At 44.7% G+C, this 20,767-nt stretch overlaps 1 pseudogene; it reads left to right on the top strand.

The window, feature by feature from the left end:
- The first annotated feature begins 20,118 nt into the window (after positions 1–20,118).
- Positions 20,119–20,509, top strand: LOC115647515 (annotated as a pseudogene).
- The last annotated feature ends 258 nt before the right edge of the window (positions 20,510–20,767 follow it).

Here is a 20,767-nt window from a genome sequence, read left to right as displayed (position 1 = left end):
AGAGCCTGCAGTTCAGAAGAAAACACCGGAGGGCACCCCAACACAAGAAACAGGAACCATGTGTCATAAACAGATAGCTAAGGGTTAATGTCTCTTTCACCTGAAACACCTGACCAGAGAACCAATCAGGAAACCGGATTTTTCAACTTTGGGTGGAGGAATTGTGTCTGAGGTCTTTGTTTTCTCTCTGCCTGCTGTCTCTGAGCTTTGGAGAAGTAGTTTCTGCTTTCTAATCTTTTGTTTCCAAGTGTAAGGACAAAGAGATCAGATAGTAAGTTCTATGGTTTTCTTTTCTTTGGTATTTGCATGAATATAAGTGCTGGAGTGCTTTGATTTCTCTTCTTTTGAATAAGGCTGTTTATTCAATATCTTTTAAGCAATTGACCCTGTGTTGTATCATCTTAATACAGAGAGAACATTTGTATTTATTTTCTTTCTTTTTATATAAGCTTTCTTTTAAGACCTGTTGGAGTTTTCTTTACTTCGGGAAATTAGTCTGTACTCACCAGGGAATTGGTGGGAGGAAGAATCAGGGGAGAAGCTGTGTGTTGGAATTGCTAGCCTGATTTTGCATTCCTCTGGGTGGAATAGGAAAGTGCCTTTTGTTCCAGGATTGGGAACGGAGAGGGTGGACTCACTCTGCGTAGTTTCACAGAGCTTGTGTCTGTGTATCTCTCCAGGAGCACCTGGAGGGGGGAAGGGAATCAGGATTATTTCCCTTTGTTGTGAGACTCAAGGATTTGGGTCTTGGGGTCCCAGGGAAGGTTTTTCAGGGGGACCAGAGTGCCCCAAAACACTCTAATTTTTTGGGTGGTGGCAGCAGTACCAGGTCCAAGCTGGTAACTAAGCTTGAGGTTTCATGCTAACCCCCATATTTGGACGCTAAGGTCCAGAATCTGGAATAAGGTTATGATATGAGTGGCAGCCGGTGGGTTATAGACAGAATCCAGAAGCCAGTAGGAATATTATATTTCTTTTCTCTGCTAAGGGCTTTTTAGCAGAGAGAGAAACAGTTGGTTTTAAAAGGGAACCAGAGAATTTTTTTTCTCTGCTCTCTCTGGCAGTTTGTGGCTTGCATAATAAGAAGCCATTACCAAACTGTTAAGGGTCTTTTGTCATGCAATAGCCCTCCCATTAGGAGGCAAGTACCAGCACTTATATGCATGCAAATAAAGTGGTTTTTCTGGTTTCTCTTCATTGAACATTAGCTAGAGAGAGAAAACGAAAAAGCACTGTTGCTAGGCAGACTTCAGGAGGCAACAGAGCCTGCAGTGCAGAAAAAACACCGGAGGGCACCCCAACACAAGAAAACAGGAACCATGTCTACCAAGACAAAATGGAGGCCGAAGACCAATTCAAAGAAGCTGAACACAGGCGACAACTGGAAATAAACAAAAAGAGATGGAGATGAAAGAAAGAGAAAACAAATCAAACAGGCAGCACACAAAAGAAAACTAGAAGAAGAAGAGGTGGCCTACCGAAGGAAACAAGCAGACGATGAGTTGGCCCACAGAAGACAGATAGAACTCCAGAGGGAAGCCCACCAACAGGCCATGGAATTAGAAAAGGCTAAGCAACAGACTCCAGCCAACCCTAACAACCCGGCGCCATTATTGCTCCACAGCACAGGAAATTTCCCACCTACAAGGCAGGTGATGACACCGAGGCCTTCTTGGAAAATTTTGAAAGAGCCTGTCTTGGGTACAGCATCCCCGAAGACCAGTACATGGTAGAATTAGGCCACAACTCAGTGGACCTTTAGCAGAGGTGGCAGCTGAAATGCCTAAGCAGCAAATGAATGACTATAAACTTTTTCAAACCAAGGCCAGATACAGAATGGGGATAACCCCAGATCATGCCCGTCGGCGCTTCAGAACCCAAAAGTGGAAACCAGAGGTGTCATTTCCCAAACACGCCTACTACATTGCAAAAAACTATGAGGCCTGGATAACAGGAACAACATTCAAACCTTGGAAGAACTGAACCTCCTCATACAAATGGAGCAGTTCTTGGATGGTGTTCCTGAAGACATCACACGGTACATACAAGATGCAAAACCCAAAGATCTCGCTGAGGCGGGGGAGATTGGAGCCAAATGGATGGAACTGGCAGAAAAGCAAGAAAGCTACTGTCAAGGGAAATGATTACCCCAGGGGGCACACAGACCATAAACCCTACAACCGAGGACAGCCAAAGACCCCGCATACCACCCAAGTAAAGCCACAAACACCCTACTCTTCCACCTCACCAGTCTCCAGTAACTCACCTCGGCCCAGTGACCCATCAGATGGAATGCTTTAAGTGTAATGAACTGGGACACATCAAGGCCAACTGTCCAAAGAACACCATGCGAGTGCAATTCATTACACCACCATCACACCAAAGATCCCCAGGCCCGGATGCCTCTCAAATACCCGGAGCGAAGGGAAAATTTGAGAGTGGGCGGAAAGAAGGTTACTGCGTGGAGAGACACGGGGCACAAGTGTCAGCTATCCACCAATCCTTTGTTGACCCCAAATTCATCAACCCAAAGGCCAAAGTTACAATTTACCCCTTCATGTCACAAGCTGTAGACTTGCCTACAGCTCAACTGCTTGTCCAGTACAAAGGCTGGTCAGGAATGTGGACTTTTGCAGTCTATGACAATTATCCTATCCCCATGCTACTGGGGAAGACTTGGCCAACCAGGTGAGGCGGCCAAGAGAGTGGGAATGGTTACACGTAGCCAAACCAGGCAAGCTTCCAGACCCATTCCTGTTCCTGAGCCGTCCACAGAGGCCCGCTGTGTGTTACCAGAGACCCAGACAGAGGCAGTGGACCCGGATTCATGCCAACCACTGAAACAGCCACCACACCTCCAGTCCCAGGCCCGGAACTGGAACAGCAACCAGCACCAGCAAGTGCAACCACATCTTCAAACTCAAAGCCAGAGGACGACAGCGAGCCAAAACTGGCAGAAGCAACAACAGCCATACCCAAAAGGCTCGCCAGCCTGAAATAACCTCAGGTGCACCAGCGTAGATCGGTTCACCAGCAACGGAAACAACCCCATCACCTACATCGCTTCCAGAGGGACCAAGCCCAAGTCCACAGTCTGAGGAAGAACTGGTGACCCCAGCCTCAAGGGAACAGTTCCAGGCTGAGCAGGAAGCGGATGACAGCCTTCAGAAAGCGTGGGCGGCGGCACGGAGCACCCCACCGCCTCTCAGCTCTTATAATCATCCCGTTTGTTATAGACCAAGGACTTTTATACAAGGAAATTCTTTCTGGTGGACACCGGGAAGAATGGCAGCCGCAAAAACAGTTGGTGGTTCCAACTAAGTACCGGGGAAGCTCTAAGCTTAGCCCATGATCATCCCAGTGGCCATGCTGGGGTGAACAGAACCAAGGACCGGTTGGGGAAGTCCTTCCACTGGAGGGGATGGGCAAGGATGTTGCCAAGTATGTCCGGTCTTGTGAGGTATGCCAAGAGTGGGTAAGCCTCAGACCAGGTCAAGGCCCCTCTCCAGCCGCTCCCCATATTGAGGTCCCATTTCAGCGAGTAGCTGTGGATATTCTGGCCCTTTCCCAAAAAGACGCCCAGTAGGACGTACGTACTGACTTTAGTGGACTTTGCTACCCGATGGCCAGAAGCAGTAGCTCTAGGCAACACCAGGCTAACACTGTGTGCCTGGCCCTAACAGACATCTTTGCCAGGGTAGGTTGGCCCTCTGACATCCTTACAGATTCAGGTCTAATTTCCTGGCAGGGACCATGGAAAAACTGTGGGAACTCATGGGGTGAATCACTTGGTTGCCACCCCGTACCACCATCAAACCAATGGCCTGGTGGAAAGGTTCATGGAACTTTGGGGGCCATGATACGAAAATTCATCAACGAATTCTCCAATAATTGGGACCTAGTGTTGCAGCAGTTGCTGTTTGCCTACAGGGCTGTACCACATCCCAGTTTAGGGTTTTCACCATTTGAACTTGTGTATGGTCACGAGGTTAAGGGGCCATTACAGTTGGTGAAGCAGCAATGGGAGGGGTTTACGCCTTCTCCCGGAACTAACATTCTGGACTTTGTAAGCAACCTACAAAGGACCCTCCGACACTCTTTAGCCCTTGCTGGAGAGAACCTAAAGGATGCTCAGGAAGAGCAAAAGGCCTGGTATGACAGACATGCCAGAGAACGTTCTTTCAAGGTAGGAGACCAGGTTATGATCTGGAAGGCGCAACAGGCCCATAAGATGGAAGCATCATGGGAAGGGCCATTCACGGTCCAAGAGCGCCTGGGAGCTGTAAACTACCTCATAGCATTTCCCAATTCCTCACTAAAGCCTAAAGTGTACCATGTTAATTCTCTCAAGCCTTTCTATTCCAGAGACTTACAGGTTTGTCAGTTTACAGTCCAGGGAGATGAGGCTGAATGGCCTGACAGTGTCTACTACGACGGAAAAAAAGACGGTGGCGTGGAAGAGGTGAACCTCTCAACCAGCCTGGAACGTCTGCAGCGGCAACAAATCAAGGAGCTGTGCACTAGCTTCGCCCCATTGTTCTCAGCCACCCCAGGACGGACTGAACGGGCATACCACTCCATTGATACAGGTAATACTCACCCAATCAGAACCCCACCCTACCGAGTGTCTCCTCATGCCCAAGCTGCTATAGAACGGGAGATCCAGAACATGCTACAGATGGGATATCCGCTCATCTACCAGTGCATGGGCATCTCCAGTGGTTCTGGTACCCAAACCAGATGGGGAAATACGCTTTTGCGTGGACTACCGTAAGCTAAATGCGGTAACTCGTCCGGACAACTATCCAATGCCACGCACTGATGAGCTATTGGAGAAGTTGGGACGTGCCCAGTTCATCTCTACAATAGACTTAACCAAGGGGTACTGGCAAGTACCGCTAGATGAACCTGCCAAGGAGAGGTCAGCATTCGTCACCCATGCGGGGGTGTATGAATTCAATGTCCTTCCTTTCGGCCTTCAAAATGCACCCGCCACCTTCCAGAGGCTGGTAGATGGTCTACTAGCTGGACTGGAGAATTTGCAGTTGCCTACCTCAATGATGTGGCCATTTTTTCAGACTCCTGGCCCGAACACCTACTACACCTGGAAAAGGTCTGTGAGCGCATCAGGCAGGCAGGACTAACTGTTAAGGCCAAAAGTGTCAAATAGACCAAAACAGGATGACTTACCTGGGGCACCAGGTGGGTCGAGGAACCATAAACCCCCTACAGGCCAAGGTGGATGCTATCCAAAGTGGCCTGTCCCACAGTCCAAGAAGCAGGTCCAATCCTTCTTAGCTTGGCCGGATACTACAGGCGATTTGTACCACACTACAGCCAAATCGCTGCCCCATTGACCGACCTGACCAAAAAGACCCAGCCAAATGCTGTTAAGTGGACTGATGAGTGTCAAAAGGCCTTTACCCAGCTTAAGGCGATGCTCATGTCTGACCCTGTGCTCAGGGCCCCGGACTTTGACAAGCCATTCCTAGTAACCACGGATGCATCTGAGCGTGGTATAGGAGCAGTGCTCATGCAGGAAGCAACAGATCACAACTTCCATCCTGTCGTGTTTCTCAGCAAGAAACTGTCTGAGAGGGAAAGTCACTGGTCAGTCAGTGAAAAGGAATGCTATGCCATTGTGTACGCCCTGGAAAAGCTACGCCCATATGTTTGGGGACGGCGGTTCCAACTACAAACTGACCATGCTGCACTAAAGTGGCTTCATACTGCCAAGGGGATCAACAAGAAACTTCTTCGTTGGAGTTTAGCTCTCCAAGATTTTGATTTTGAAATTCAACACATCACCGGAGCTTCTAACAAAGTTGCTGATGCACTCTCCCGTGAGAGTTTCCCAGAATTCTGTAGTTAAAAGTGTTCTTAAAATGTAAAAGTCTGTTAGTTATATACTTAATAGTATATGTAAAGGTGCATGTGTTGTATTAATCTGTTTATTTTCAAGTTCTAGAAGGAAATCGCCGCCAGTGAGCTTCCCCACTGTCTGCAATTTGGGGGGTGTGTCATAAACAGATAGCTAAGGGTTAATGTCTCTTTCACCTGGAGCACCTGACCAGAGGACCAATCAGGAAACCGGATTTTTTCAACTTTGGGTGGAGGGAATTGTGTGTCTGGGGTCTTTGTTTTCTGGCTGCCTGCTTTCTCTGAGCTTTGGAGAAGTAGTTCTGTTTTCTAATCTTCTGTTTCTAAGTGTAAGGACAAAGAGATCAGATAGTAAGTTATATGGTTTCTTTTCTTTGGTATTTGCATGAATATAAGTGCTGGAGTGCTTTGATTTGTATTCTTTTTTAATAAGGCTGTTTATTCAATATTCTTTTAAGCAATTGACCCTGTATTCGTCATCTTAATACAGAGAGACCATTTGTATTTTTTTCTTTCTTTTTTATATAAAGCTTTCTTTTAAGACCTGTTGGAGTTTTTCTTTACTTCAGGGAAATTGAGTCTGTACTCACCAGGGAATTGGTGGGAGGAAGAAATCAGGGGAGATCAGTTTGTGTTGAATTGGCTAGCCTGATTTTGCATTCCCTCTGGGGGAATAGGAAAGTTCTTTTTGTTTCCATGATTGGGAACAGAGAGGGGGAGTCACTCTGTGTAGTTTCACAGAGCTTGTGTCTGTGTATCTCTCCAGGAGCACCCGGGGGGGGGGAAGGGAAAAAGGATTATTTCCCTTTGTTGTGAGACTCAAGGGATTTGGGTCTTGGGGTCCCCAGGGAAGGTTTTTCAGGGGGACCAGAGTGCCCCAAAACACTCTAATTTTTTGGGTGGTGGCAGCAAGTACCAGGTCCAAGCTGGTAACTAAGCTTGGAGGTTTTCATGCTAACCCCCATATTTTGGACGCTAAGGTCCAAATCTGGGACTAAGATTATGATACTAGCCCAGCCTAAGAGTGGGACAATTGTGGAATTCCATCTGGGGATAGGTAAAGACACAAGGTCTGACACCAGAGGGGGTAAACTCAGAGACTAGAAAGAGGACAGAGACAAAACTAGCTCTGCAACTATGACAATGGAGTACAACACATTTCAGAGTAACTGATAAGTTATCTCCTATAATCAGTGTGTGTGTGTGTGTGTGTGTGTGTGTGTGTGTGTGTGTGTGTGTGTGTGCACGCACATGTGTGCGCGCATGCTACCTACAACTCACTTTGACTAACAAAGAAATACTCCGAATATTTTTCTACTGAAAGCCAATCAATCGCTCTCTTTTATCATTTCTGAACATTTGTAGAGAGACTGTAAAAATGAAACATCCATTCCAATGAATCCCCAAAGAAAAGATCATGCTTCCTGCCATTTATATAAACAAATACAAAGTAGTTAATCTAGCTAGACTACACTCTTCACAAATTCGCGGTATGCTGCCTTTATATTTAAAAGGATTGCAAAGGATTTGATTATATTTTATAAATTGTAGAGCTGATTCTCACTTACATCCATTGTATTCCAATGTAGCTCCATGGAGTTAGTGTAATACTTGCTTACAGAAAGCAAAGCAAGTAATAACTCCAGCACACACCAGCCAAGCTAAAATGTCCTACTAATTTCACCAATCAGATTCAACAGCATAATATTAAAAAGATCAATACCTTAGCACCAAAATAAGGACACAAGACCACCCATTGGTGGAAGAACTGTCTACACGAATCATTACATTACTTCTGATTTACTCTGATATATGTGAGAGGTGAGTCAGGCCCAGTATGCCTATTGATTATTTCAATTTAATACTACAACTGAAGTAATGCCTAAAGTCCTATGTAATACAAAAGTTCAAGGAACATATTTTATCCGTAAGGGCCATTTGACCACTCTTGGCTCTGACACCCCCCGCTCCCTCTGCTTTCTCCACTCTGCTGATGACAGCCTCATGAACCCATTTGTCCCCTTCTCAAACAACTTTCTATGTCTCATTGCACCCTACCCCTCAAACATAGAATGTCTTTTTCTTGAACTAATCCACTTCATCCTAGTCTCTTTCAGAATCATTATCAAGCTTCCATTAGCTGTGACACTTACAGGAAATCATCTAATTAATAATGAATGCTTTTTAACTGATGGGGGGGAGGTATCAGATTTTGGTTCGAAGGAAGTGAAGAAGGTTATAGTAACGAAGGTCGGAGATGAAGAGCTGGGTAAGCATTTTGTCTGTATGAACAGAATGAAAAGGAAAGAGCTTATGAGAAATTATGAAAGAAGAAATAGCAAGTTTGAATGCATACTGCATAAGCTTGGCCAGCAAGAGAGGGTGGAGTTGAAGAGTTGAAGCCTAGTTTAACGGCTTGGGTGACAGTTAGGAAGTTTAGGGGATGTTCAGGTGCCATGAGCAGTACGCCAGTTAAAGACATTGAGGAGAAGAGCTAAACCGGAATAATGCATCATAAGGCAAATTAGGGACAAATAAGATCAGTTATTATGGATGCATGTTTATACTTTTGGCAGCACGTAGAGTACAGGCAGTATGAGTGTAGCAACATGCCACAGTAAAAGGCAGGCTGAGACCACATTAGTCACTGCAGTGCATAGCTACGTGACTCAGGGAAAGGGTCTGAACACAGGGAAAGGCTCTAGAGGGGGGGAAACAGAGGGGAAAGGCTCCAGAAGGAGCTGCTGGAATCTTTCCCTACTGCATCTCCCTTCCACTATCATAACTACCATCCTCTTCCAGTCTGACCATCTGTATACCGCACTTTCCACACTCCCACCCTGATCCTGTAAAAGACTGGAATGATTGCTAAATACAACCTGGAATATGATCTGCATTTCTTTCTCCTTGAACTTTTCTATTACTATAACTCTTTTTTGTCCATCTTTGTGATCTTTTTTGAGTTTAAGTTGTAATGTGGACAATAAAAGATAATGATCTGAGCCCACATCAGTGCCTCTGTTGATTCAAAGCAGCTATGCACACATTGTCTAGTGATTTCCATGTGACCCTGTGAATTCTCTTGTGCTGGAAGAGACTGCCTTATACCTTTAGGGTGGTTGCACCACAGAGATTGAAGATTTGTTCACCATTATCAGTTTGAATGCTGTTCACTGCTGTTCCCATGACTCATTCAAAGTCAGCAGAGTTGTTGCCAATTTGTGCACTAAAGTCACCTATCATTAACTTGATGTCATGGTTAGGCACATCATCACTGTAACCTGCTGCATTTGTTGATGGATATACTTGGATTACTGTACACTTGACATGCCTTGTTTGCATCCTGGCTGATTTTATTCTGTCATTCACTGGCTCCCAAGGTGGCATGGTCTTCGCTATGATATTATTCAACATAATTCCTACAGCTCTACTGTATGTTCCTCTCCTGTGTGTAAGATTTTAGCACTCTCAGACGCCGTCTTGCTGCTTGTCTCACTGACGTCAAATATATTCAGATGGTATGTAACCTGTGCCAGCTGCCCAGTACTATATAAAGTAGGTACATTCCACATACCTACTCTTGTTACATATTAGATTGTCAGAATTCATGGTCTTTTGTTGAGATCTGTCATACATGGGTTTTGAGCCCCATCTGCACCTACCATTCCCAAGTTTGGCGTTAACTGAACTTTTTCACTTGCAGTAAGTTTTTACCTTAATAGGTCACAAACTCAGCTGTAGAACTCTCCTTTTTTCTCTGGGCTTGGAAGCAGCACTGTTGATAACCATGGCAGAATTATATTACTGGCCAAGCAAAATGCGTGATAAGCATACTGACCTTCAAAACAATTGGAATCTTCTTAAGATATTTACATTAATCTTATTCCCCCTGCTCCCAATTCCCCTTTCTGTGCTGGAGAGGACAAAGACACAGGCAGGACTCATCTGACTTTTTGAAAAAGCAGAAGTCAGATTTTTTTTAAATCTAGATGACCCCTTCTTGCCCAGAAGAACCATTGTGAAAAGTGAAGTACAGTATGTATACTCCCAGTTGTCAGAATAAGGATTTAGTTCAGACAATCAGGATTTCAGATAAACAAGTGGGCAGGAGCCATCAAGACATTCAGCAGCAGTGTGACCTCCGCTGCAGCTAGTGGATCACCACCATCCTCCTCTTTCAAGTCCTGACCAGGGCCATCAGCTTTGTTATCCAAACCTCTGCATTATCCATATCTCTTCCTTGCCCCCAGCATCAAATACATGCTATCAGTGACAGGGAAGGGATTCAGATAATGCAGAGGTTCAAATAATAGTGTTTTGAATAAACAGGAGTATACTGTACTGGGTACTGGTAACTGCCATCATTACAGACTGACCCAGCACACCCCTTTGCAAGCAGGCATGGTGTTGTGGGTGAGTACTTACTTGATTTTTCCCTCACCCAGGATATCAACCAGTCCAGACAAACTATTAAATGCTGAAGAGCCCCACTTTTGGAAGGCTTCATTTATTAACAGAAAAGCCAACACAGAACATCAGTAGGATTTTCACCCAAATATCTGACCAGGTCATTCTTAGTCCATCTGTCCCCCACTTGAGTCCAGTGCTCACCTCTACCCGGACTGTACCTCAGGAGTTCTCTTGGCTCTATTGCCCCCTGTATAAGGCCTCTTACCCCTACCAGAGTAAAATCCTTGTATAGAGTCAGGGGACCCAGAAGGTCGTTCCACTGCAAATCTTCTCCAGGGACAGTGGATGATCCTTCCCAGGACAGGTTTCTAGACAGTGTCTGGAAGACCCCTGCCTGAGACCAGGCTCCCTGTATGCCTGCTGACTGTAGTCCTCCCTATTGGAGGCTCCCCTCTCTAGGGGCACCCCTGGAGAGCTCACCCTCTAGGCTACCTGCTCAGCCCTCTGGCTCAGGCCTCTCCTAGGAACTCCTCTCCACAGAACCATCCTCTCTCCCTTTGGACTTCCTCTCTAACTGAGCTAGGGTAACCTTTATTAGGTCCAGGTGCTCATTTACTAATCAGACACCTGGTGCCCTATCACCTGCAGTGCAAGGGAAAGAACCCTGGTTAGTCATACATAGTGCCTGGGGAGTGATTAACTAGTTTCTTCCTGGCCAGAGGAGATGGAGCTAGGCCTTATAAGTAGACAGAGGGAACACAGCTGGTGGGAAATTGCAGACGAGATACATATCTTTGGTGGACAGGAGCCCTGGGATAGGATTTAACTGATAGGAAATGTAACTTTAGCACCCTCATGGTCAAGATGGAGTCTGCTCTGCACACAGCTCTGGCCAAGAGAAAACATGCACAGGAACACAGCAGGGAAAGTCCCTTCCACCTGAGGGGCACCTGTTCCAAACCCCCCAAAGTGAACGCACACAGACCGGAAAGGTACAATGAATATAGGAAAGAGAAATATTTATTTACAGAGGAATGAAAGGAGAAAAACAATAGGGGGAATTATAGAGGTAGCTGTAAAACAGGGTTGCATTCAACACAAGGCCCCACAGGCCTACTGGTACCACAGTCTGAAAGGGCAGACACCGAGCCTAGGGCTGCCATGTGTCTGGTTTTTGACCAGAATGCCTGGTCCAAAAGGGATCTCGGTGGCTTTGGTCAGCACCGCCGACTGAGCTCTTAAAAGTCCAGTCAGCAGTGCTGCAAGTCTAAGGCAGGCTAATCCTTACCTGTCCTGGCACTGCGCTGCACCCTGGAAGCAGCCAGCAGGTCCAGCTCCTAGGCGGGTGGGGGGAGACACAGGGCTCCACGCACTGCTCCCGCCCCAACCACTGGCTTTGCGCCCTCATTGGCTGGGAACCACAGCCAATGGGAGCTGGGGTGGTGCTGCCTGTGGGCGAGAGCAGCACGCGGAGCCTCCTGGTCCCTTTGCTTAGAACTCAGACCTGCTGCTGGCTGCTTCCAGGCCTAAAGCAAGCCTGCTAACTTCTAGCCCCAAACCCCTGTCCCAGCCCTGAGTCCCCACAAACCTGGACCCCCCTCCTGCACCCCCAACTCCTGATTACCGGCCCCACCCCAGAGTGCACACCCCCAGCCAGAACCTGTACGCCCTCCTGCACCGCATCCCGTGCCTCAATCCACAGCCCCCTCCCACATTCAGAACCCCTCAGCCCCACCCACCAGCCTGGAGTCCCCTCCTGCACCCAGAACCCCTCGTTCCCAGCCCCATCCCAAATGCTCACACCCCACCAACAGCGCTCACTCCCTCCCACACCCCAACTCCCTTCCCCATCCTGGAGCCCTCTCCTACACCCTGACCCCTCATTTCTGGCTCCACCCCAGAGCCCGCAGCCCCAGTTAGAGCCCACCCCCTGTACTGCACCCCACCCCCCTGCCCAGTGAAAGTGAGTGAGGGTGAGGGAGAGTGAGGCACTGAGGTAGGGAGAATGTAGTGAGTGGAGAGTGGGGCCTTGGGGAAGGAGTGGGGCTAGGGTGTTCGATTTTGTGCGATTAGAAAGTTGGCAACCCAAACCAAGTAATGTGTCTTCATAAGAGTTCAGGAGTCCAGGGCAAAGCTCCAGTCCAATGGTGAGTCTTGGGTGTCCCTCGTCATCGCTGGCACCAGTAAACTTTCCCCAACAAACCCCTCCCAAGCCCTCTCTGCTAAGCCAGACAGAGCAGCACCTCTCTACTTAACTAGCTAACAGCCTCCTTCCTTATTCCTAATGCAATGTCACAAGCCTCAGGAATCATGGCCCCATACAGCTCTGGGCAGCAGTGATACTGGGTCCAGCTCCTGTTTGCCCTTCTTGGGAAATTCCTCCCTGGCACAGTGCTCCCCCTGGCTCCTGTCCTGTGATGTCCCTGATCGGCCACTCTGTTCCTCCCAAGCTTCAGGCAGGTTCTTCTCTCCTTCACTCTGTGAGGGCCCGCTGGCTGCAGCCCTTCAGTCTGGAGCTCCAGACACACACTCCTGTCACTCTCCCCTCTTTTTCTGCTTCCCCCTGTCTCCCCAACTGCACTGCATTCTTCTGGAACAATCAGCACACCTCGCCCCCAGAAAAAAAGATTTAAAGGGACTGTGCTCTCTAAACCCCAAAGGGGTTACAGAAACAATGAAGGAAGAACTCTACAGAAGCAGGTTAGGCTCCGCAGAGAAAGCCCTGAGATAGCGCCAACAATGGAACTACGGTGAAGCCTGAGAGGGGAAGAAGAGCTGTTAGTTTGAAGACTTGTTTGGACTTTTATTTGGACTTATTCATCTTACTCCAGAAGGGGTTTAAACTTCTGTAGGACTTGGCCAGTTGGCTAAGCCACAGAAAACCTGGAAGGAGAGTCAGGAGAAAATGCAGGCAGAGAATAGCCATTGCAGGTCCAAGGAAGAGACCAGTGAAGGCCTCCAGAGACAAGGACCCTGTGGAAAGCCTCATGGACACGCTACAACGGGCAGTTAATTACCCGCAAATTTGGCCTTTACAAGTCAGTCATGGGTAGATTGAACCCTAACTCCCCAGACAGGACAGCTTCACCGTGACAGGAACACAGTAATTTTTTGTTAAAAAAAAAAAATATTGATATACCATATGCAACATAGGATCCTGCCAGGAAGATGAAAGACATCCATTATAAAATACCCCCAAACTTTTAGCAACCAAACAAATTCTAGGTAGTACACCTCAGGCCTGGTATCCAAACCAAATGTCACTCAATTAAAAATAAAATTGTACACTGACCAAGGAAGAGAAATAGTGATTGTCTTCCTAGTCATACTCTATTAAACACGCCAGCAAGAAAGATTCAGCTACAAAAATAAAGAGAGAAAGAGTTAAAGAATAAAAAAGTCCAATCAGAGTCCAATCCGAGGCCCTATGTATGTATGCATCCTTCAGAGACAAAAGCAAGAGGCTTTATTTTACCTTCACTGCTTTTCTGTTTGCAAATGTATATTTCAATAATAGTGATCAAAGCTATTAATGCAGAGGCTTTAGAACAGAGGTCAGCAACCTTCAGCACATGGCCCATCAGGATAATCCACTGGGCGGGCCATGATACATTTTGTTTATGTTGACTGTCTGCAGGCATGGCCACTGCAGCTCCCAGTAGCTGCAGTTTGCTGTTGCCGGCCAATGGGAGCTGCAGGAAATGGAAAGGGCCACAGAGACATGCTGGCCGCCAATTCCCACAGCTCCCATTGACCGGGAACAGTGAACTGCGACCACTGGGAGCTGCAGGGGGCTGTGCCAGCGGATGGTCAATGTAAACAAAATGTCTTGTGGCCCACCAGTGGATTACCCTGATAGGCCGTGTGCTGAAGGTTGCTGACCCCTGTTTTAGAATTACATTCTAATCACAACTTTTTGAATTATTATTAAATATTTATACAGTGGTAGCACCCAAAAGCCTCAATCAAGATTGGGGCCCCCTCTATGCTGGGTTCAAATGTAGAAAAGAGACAGTCCCCTGCCACAAGGGACTGACAGCCTAAATGCAGAACAGCCTAGATGTTTTCTTAACTCATCCAGCTTGGCCCAAACTGGGGAAACTCTGGATATGGAAACTGAAATGAAGACTATTGCCTATGGACTTCCATGGGGTTATTTTCATTGAATAAATAGACTTTTGAATGCTGTTAATTTTGCATTGGAGAATTACTCTGCTGTTTAAAAATATGTATCAGTAATATACAATATAACTTGAAATATCAGAAATGGAAATATAATGCATAGACGTTAGAGAAAAAAGATGTATACATTATCTCCCTGTAGTCTATCCTCCTGCCTATCTAGGCTTGTTATCTACAGTGTACTTCAGGCACACAGGACTTGATCCAAAGCCCATTGCAGTCAATTGGATGACTCTCATTGACGTCTGTAATGTTTAGATCTGGCCCTCAATACACTAGAAAGCAAATCAGAATGCCCATCATTCTCATAAGTGTCTTAAGTCATCTTGCCCCAACTAATTTTGATTTTTTTCTTTTAAACTTTTTCAATCTTTTTTCTTATAACAAACCAAACAGATTCTGGGTGCTGACATATAAAACAAGTACAAAAGTACTATACGTTCCCAGTGTAGCAAAATTGGACATTTTACAAAAAATGAAGTTCTGTGTAGCCATTCCTGTTGGTATAGTGATAGCTTTCATTTGCTGGGAGTATGATGCAATATGTAAGCATATGCCTTAAGATCAAGTGAAATCTCCAGGATCATGTTAATTCCACTTTTAGTACTATGCCAAAGTTTGAAACAATAGGGAATGACTAAAACATACGCACAAGTGTGGCTTCTTTGCCCTCACACCTCTAACATCCATCATTGGAGGTAGTTTTAATTTGGTAAAGTCTTTGGGGTGACCAGTGCATCCTAACAATTGGTTTTTTTTTATTGAATGAGATATAATTGGATGTCTGAGGTCACTTCCTTAATCTCTCATATTGCTCTGTTCCTCTGTGGGGATGAGAAATTTATTGCCAATCCATTGTTCCATTTTTACGCATTATATCTGTATTAACTGTTTCCTAGGCCATCAGGCACTTAAAAGGTGCAGCTTCCGCTCTGAGAAAATATGTTCTTGATGTCCTTTGGATGTGCGTTCTTCAGCTAATATACAGACTGGAGAATTACTGTCGATTCATGAGTATTATTAGCCAAAATTGAATTTATAAAGCAAATGAGAAATTACTCAGAGCAAAATAAGGATGGTTAGATGATAGTTTTCACCAAATTAAAAAAAAAATCAACATGAGATGTTACAATTTATCAAGAGATAATAATTCAGATAAATTAATTCAAGATCTTACTACATCTTATTCGAAAGACCAGCTTTATCTTACTTCTCTATTCATATGGTGGTGATTTTAATGCCAACATCAAAATATAGATTCCTTAAATATAGGTTATTTATTTTGAATCAGACTTATAAGCCAATAGCAGTTCAGCCAAACAATTCTAAAAGTTAGAACTTAGAAATTTAGACAAGCTACTTAATAGATAACAACATAATTTCAGCTCAGAATTACCTTGACCATGTTGTCTCTTCTCAACATTCAGCCAGAAAATGAGATATCTCCTTTATGAATTCTTCAAACTTTGTCCCTGAAATATGTGGATAACTTTGTGCAAAACATCTTGTGCCATATACAGCTAGTTGGACATTTTCGATCAAGTTTTTCCATCAGAAAATGTTAAGTTATCAAAATCTAAACCTTCCATGGTACATATCAATTATAACTATATTTCAGCAGAAACCTGCCTGGTTTTCTGCCAGCTCACCTGCCTGTCTGGCACATCATCAGCCCATCTGGGGAGAATATTAAGAGCTAGGGCTGCCCAGCTGCTAGGCAGCCTGATGAGTAGGGAATTTGCACCTTCTTGACAGCCTCCCAGCTAAGGCTGGAGGATGCTGATGAGACTGGTGAGCTGCCAAGGAGCTGGGGCTATGCGGGCTCCTAGCTCCCCAACAGTCATAAGAACATAAGAATGGTCATACTGGGTCAGACCAAAGTTCCATCCAGCCCAGTATCCAGTTTTCTAACAGTGGCAAATACCAGGTGCCCCAGAGGGAGCGAACCTAACAAGTAATGATCAAGTGATCTCTCTCCTGCCATCCATCTCCACTCTCTGACAAACAGAGGCTAGGGACACCATTCCTTACCCATCCTGGCTAATAGCCATTAATGGACTTAACCTCCATGAATTTATCTAGTTCTCTTTTAAACTCTGTTATAGTCCTAGCCTTCACAACCTCCTCAGGCAAGGAGTTCCACAGGTTGACTGTGCACTGTGTGAATGTCATAAACAGATAGCTAAGGGTTAATGTCTCTTTCACCTGGAAAGAAGTAACCTGAAACACCTGACCAGAGGACCAATCAGGAAACAAGACTTTTTCAAATCTGGGTGGAGGGAAGTTTGTGTCTGAGTCCTTTGTCTTGTATCTGTCCCTCTCGGCTATGGGAAGGATTTCTCTATTTCCTGCTTTCTAATCTTCTGTTTCCCAGTTGTAAGTACAAAAAGATAGGTTTGTTTTTTTGTAGTTACATGTGTGTAGTTGCTGGAGTGCTTTGAACTGTATTCTTTTTGAATAAGGCTGTTTATTCATATTTCTTTTAAGCAATTGACCCTGTATTTGTCACCTTAATACAGAGAGACCATTTTTATGTATTTTTTCTTTCTTTTTATATAAAGCTTTCTTTGTAGGACCTGTTGGAGTTTTTCTTTAGTGGGGGACTCCAGGGAATTGAGTCTGTGCTCACCAGGGAATTCGTGGGAGGAAGAAGTCAGGGGGAAATCTGTGTGTGTTAGATTTACTAGCCTGACTTTGCATACCCTCTGGGTGAAGAGGGAAGTACTTCTGTTTCCAGGACTGAAAATAGAGAGAGTGGAATCCCTCTGTTTAGATTCACGGAGCTTGCTTCTGTGTATCTCTCCAGGAACACCTAGAGGGGGAAAGGGAAAAGGTTTATTTCCCTTTGTTGTGAGACTCAAGGGATTTGGGTCTTGGGGTCCCCAGGGAAGGTTTTTGGGGGGACCAGAGTGCCCCCAAACACTCTATTGTTTTGGGTGGTGGCAGCTTTACCAGGTCCAAGCTGGTAACTAAGCTTGGAGGTTTTCATGCTAACCCCCATATTTTGGACGCTAAGGTCCAAATCTGGGAATAGGTTATGACAGTGAAGAAGAACTTCCTTTTATTTGTTTTAAACCTGATGCCCATTAATTTCATTTGGTGGCCCCTACTTCTTATATTATGGAAAAAAGTAAATAACTTTTCCTTATTCACTTTCTCCACATTACTCATGATTTTATATACCTCTATCATATCCCCACTTAGTCTCCTCTTTTCCAAGCTGAAAAGTCCTCGCCTCTTTAATCTCTCCTCATATTGGACCCGTTCCTGGGAACACTGGCTTCCAAGGCCCCAGGCTCCTCAAGTTAGTAGTTCACTATAGTGCAAAATTAAGTAGTTTGACTCATTTGTTCAGTCCATCACCAGTGTGATGTAATAGATAATGAAATAATACAAAATAGCTGTAGACACCTCTGAATCAGTACTTGGTTCTCCCTTACACTTCGGATGTCATTTAGCAGGATCACTTTGTAAGTTAAGTTGTCTCTGGTTAATTGTCAGCTTTTAAATTTAAATCAGCTTCTGTACCAGATGACTGGAGGATAGCTAATGTGACACCAATTTTTAAAAAGGGCTCCAAAGGTGATCTCAGCAGTCACAGGCCTGTAAGTCTGACTTCAATACTGGGCAAACTGGTTGAAACTATAATAAAGAACAATATTGTCATACATATAGATGAACATAATTTGTTGAGGAAGAGTCAACATGGTTTTAGTAAAAGGAAAGCATGCCTCACCAATCTACTAGAATTCTTTGAGGGGGTCAACAAGCATGTGGACCATGCCAGTGGATATAATGTACTTAGATTTTCAGAAAACCTTTGACAAGGTCCCTTACCAAAGGCTTTTATGCCAAGTAAGCTGTCACAAGTTAAGAAGGAAGGTGCTCTCATGAATTGGTAACTGTGTAAAAGATAGGAAACAAAGGGTAGGTATAATGGTCAGTTTTCAAAACGGAGAGAGGTAAATAGTGGTGTCCCCCAGGGCTCTGTTCTGAGAGTCCTAATCAACATATTCATAAATGATCTGGAAAAAGGTGTAAACAGTGAGGTGGCAAAATTTGCAGATGATACAAAATTACTAAAGATAGTCAAGACCCAGGCAGACTGTGAAGAGCTATAAAAGGATCTCTCAAAACTGGGGACTCGGCAGCAAAATGGTAGATGAAATTTAATGTTGATAAATGCAAAGTAATACACATTGGAAAGCATGATCCCAACTATACATATAAAATGATGGGGTCTAAATTAGTTGTTACCACTCAAGAAAGAGATTTTGGAGTCATTGTGGATAGATCTCTGAAATCATCCACTCAATGTGCAACAGCAGTCAAAAAAGCAAAAAAAATGTTGGGAATAAATAAGAAAGGGATAGATAACAGGACATAAATACCATGTGGCCTCTATCTAAATCCATGGTATGCCCGCATCTTGACTACTGTGTGCAGATGTGGTTGCCCCATCTCAAAAAAGATAGATTGAAATTGGAAGAAATTCAGAAAAGAGCAACAAAAATGATGGGGTATGGAACTGCTTCCGTATGAGGAGAGAGTAATAAGACTGGGACTTTTTATCTTGGAAAAGCAACGGCTAAGGGGAGATATGATTGAGGTCTATAAAATCATGACTGGCTTAGAGAAAGTAGATAAAGAAGTGTTGTTTACTATTTCTCATAACACAAGACCTAGGGGGTCACCAAATGAAATTAATAGGCAGCAAGTTTAAAACAAATAAAAGGAAGTATTTCTTCACACAATGGACAGTCAACCTGTGGAACTCCTTGCCAGAGGATGTTGTGAAGGCCAAGACCATAACAGGGTTCAAAAAAGAACTAGATCAATTCATGGAGGATAGGTCCATCAATGGCTATTAGCTAGGATGGGCGGGAATGGTTTCCCCAGCCTTTGTTTGCCAGAAGCTGGGAATGAGCCACTGGAGATGGATCACTTGATGATAACCTGCTCTTTTCATTCCCTCTGGGGCACTTGGCACTGACCACTGTCGGAAGACAGGATAATGGACTAAAGGGACCTTTGGTCTGACCCAGTAGAGTTGTTATTATTGTCGCTGTGCAACTGCAAATCAGACATCTTAATTTATGAATTAATCCTACTTTAAAAAAAAAAAGCAGTGGGAGTATCTTGTTGTTTCTGAAATGAAATATGCTTCTTAAAGTTCCAGGAAGCCTGGAAACCCTGAGAACTTCTTTATGTTGGCTTCTCAAAATAATTGAAGGTAGCTTTTTCTTCAATATAAAACAAATATCTTTTTGAATCCTTGTTAATGACTAGTTAGACACATATTTCTTCACACTTCTTTTTAAAATACAGGGCATTGTTGGAACTATTTTCAATACTCAGTGGTGAGTTTGACTTGGAAATGAATCTTCCTCAAGCTAAAGGGGTCTACTTACATAAGCTATTTATTAATTATTTAGATACATTGATAATTAAAAGCTGTTTCTTAAATCTTAATTTACACCCTTATATCCTTTTGTTTACTCGCTAATTAAATTATTCCTTCTCAGTAAGATCTTGATCTACTGCATTTCCATTGAGAATGTATAGCCCTAAGGCATATAATGCAAACAAAAAACATGAGAATTTCACAACTTAGCAAGTGACCCATCAATGTGGAGGCCAGAGCAAATGCCTGGTGTCACAGTGAAAGACATTAAGCAGCAGGAGTTCATTGGGGCCCTGTCTGCCTTCCTCAGAAAGTCAGGTAAACTGAAGGTACTCAAGTGGGTGGATGTGGTCAAACTAACCAAACACAAAGAGCTGGCCTTTTATGATGAGAACAGGTTCTGTACCAGAGTAGCTTACACAGCCGGCCACCTGTACCTCTGCGGTGGTGCCAACGCAGAGTATGTGACCAAGATCTACAAAGGCTGCCATCACAATGGTGTGATGCCTAGCCATTTCAGCCGGGGCTCTGAGGGGCTCAAAATAGTGGAGGAGGATCAGGATGGCAGTCACACACTCACCCCTCAGGGACAGAATTGCTGGCCAGTTGGCAGCTGCAAAGAAGAAACATTAAAATGAATGTCAGATAATAAAAAATAACCATAAAAAAAAGGGTTAGTGGTTAAGCCTATCATAGAATATCAGGGTTGGAAGGGACCTCAGGAGGTCATCTAGTCCAATCCCCTACTCAAAGCAGGACCAATCCCCAGACCAATCCCCAGCCTAGCTAATAACATGTTCTAGTTACTCAGCCTATAGTTCCTTTGTGTGAAATATTGAAACAGCATCTGCTGTTTTTCAATTTTGAAAGGTTTACTCCTTAATTATGCCA

The sequence above is a fragment of the Gopherus evgoodei genome, chromosome 3, assembly GCF_007399415.2.
Source record: "Gopherus evgoodei ecotype Sinaloan lineage chromosome 3, rGopEvg1_v1.p, whole genome shotgun sequence".
Taxonomy (NCBI): domain Eukaryota; kingdom Metazoa; phylum Chordata; order Testudines; family Testudinidae; genus Gopherus; species Gopherus evgoodei.
The sequence above is the reverse complement of the archived record's forward strand: the minus strand, read 5'-3'. Positions and strand labels throughout refer to the sequence as shown.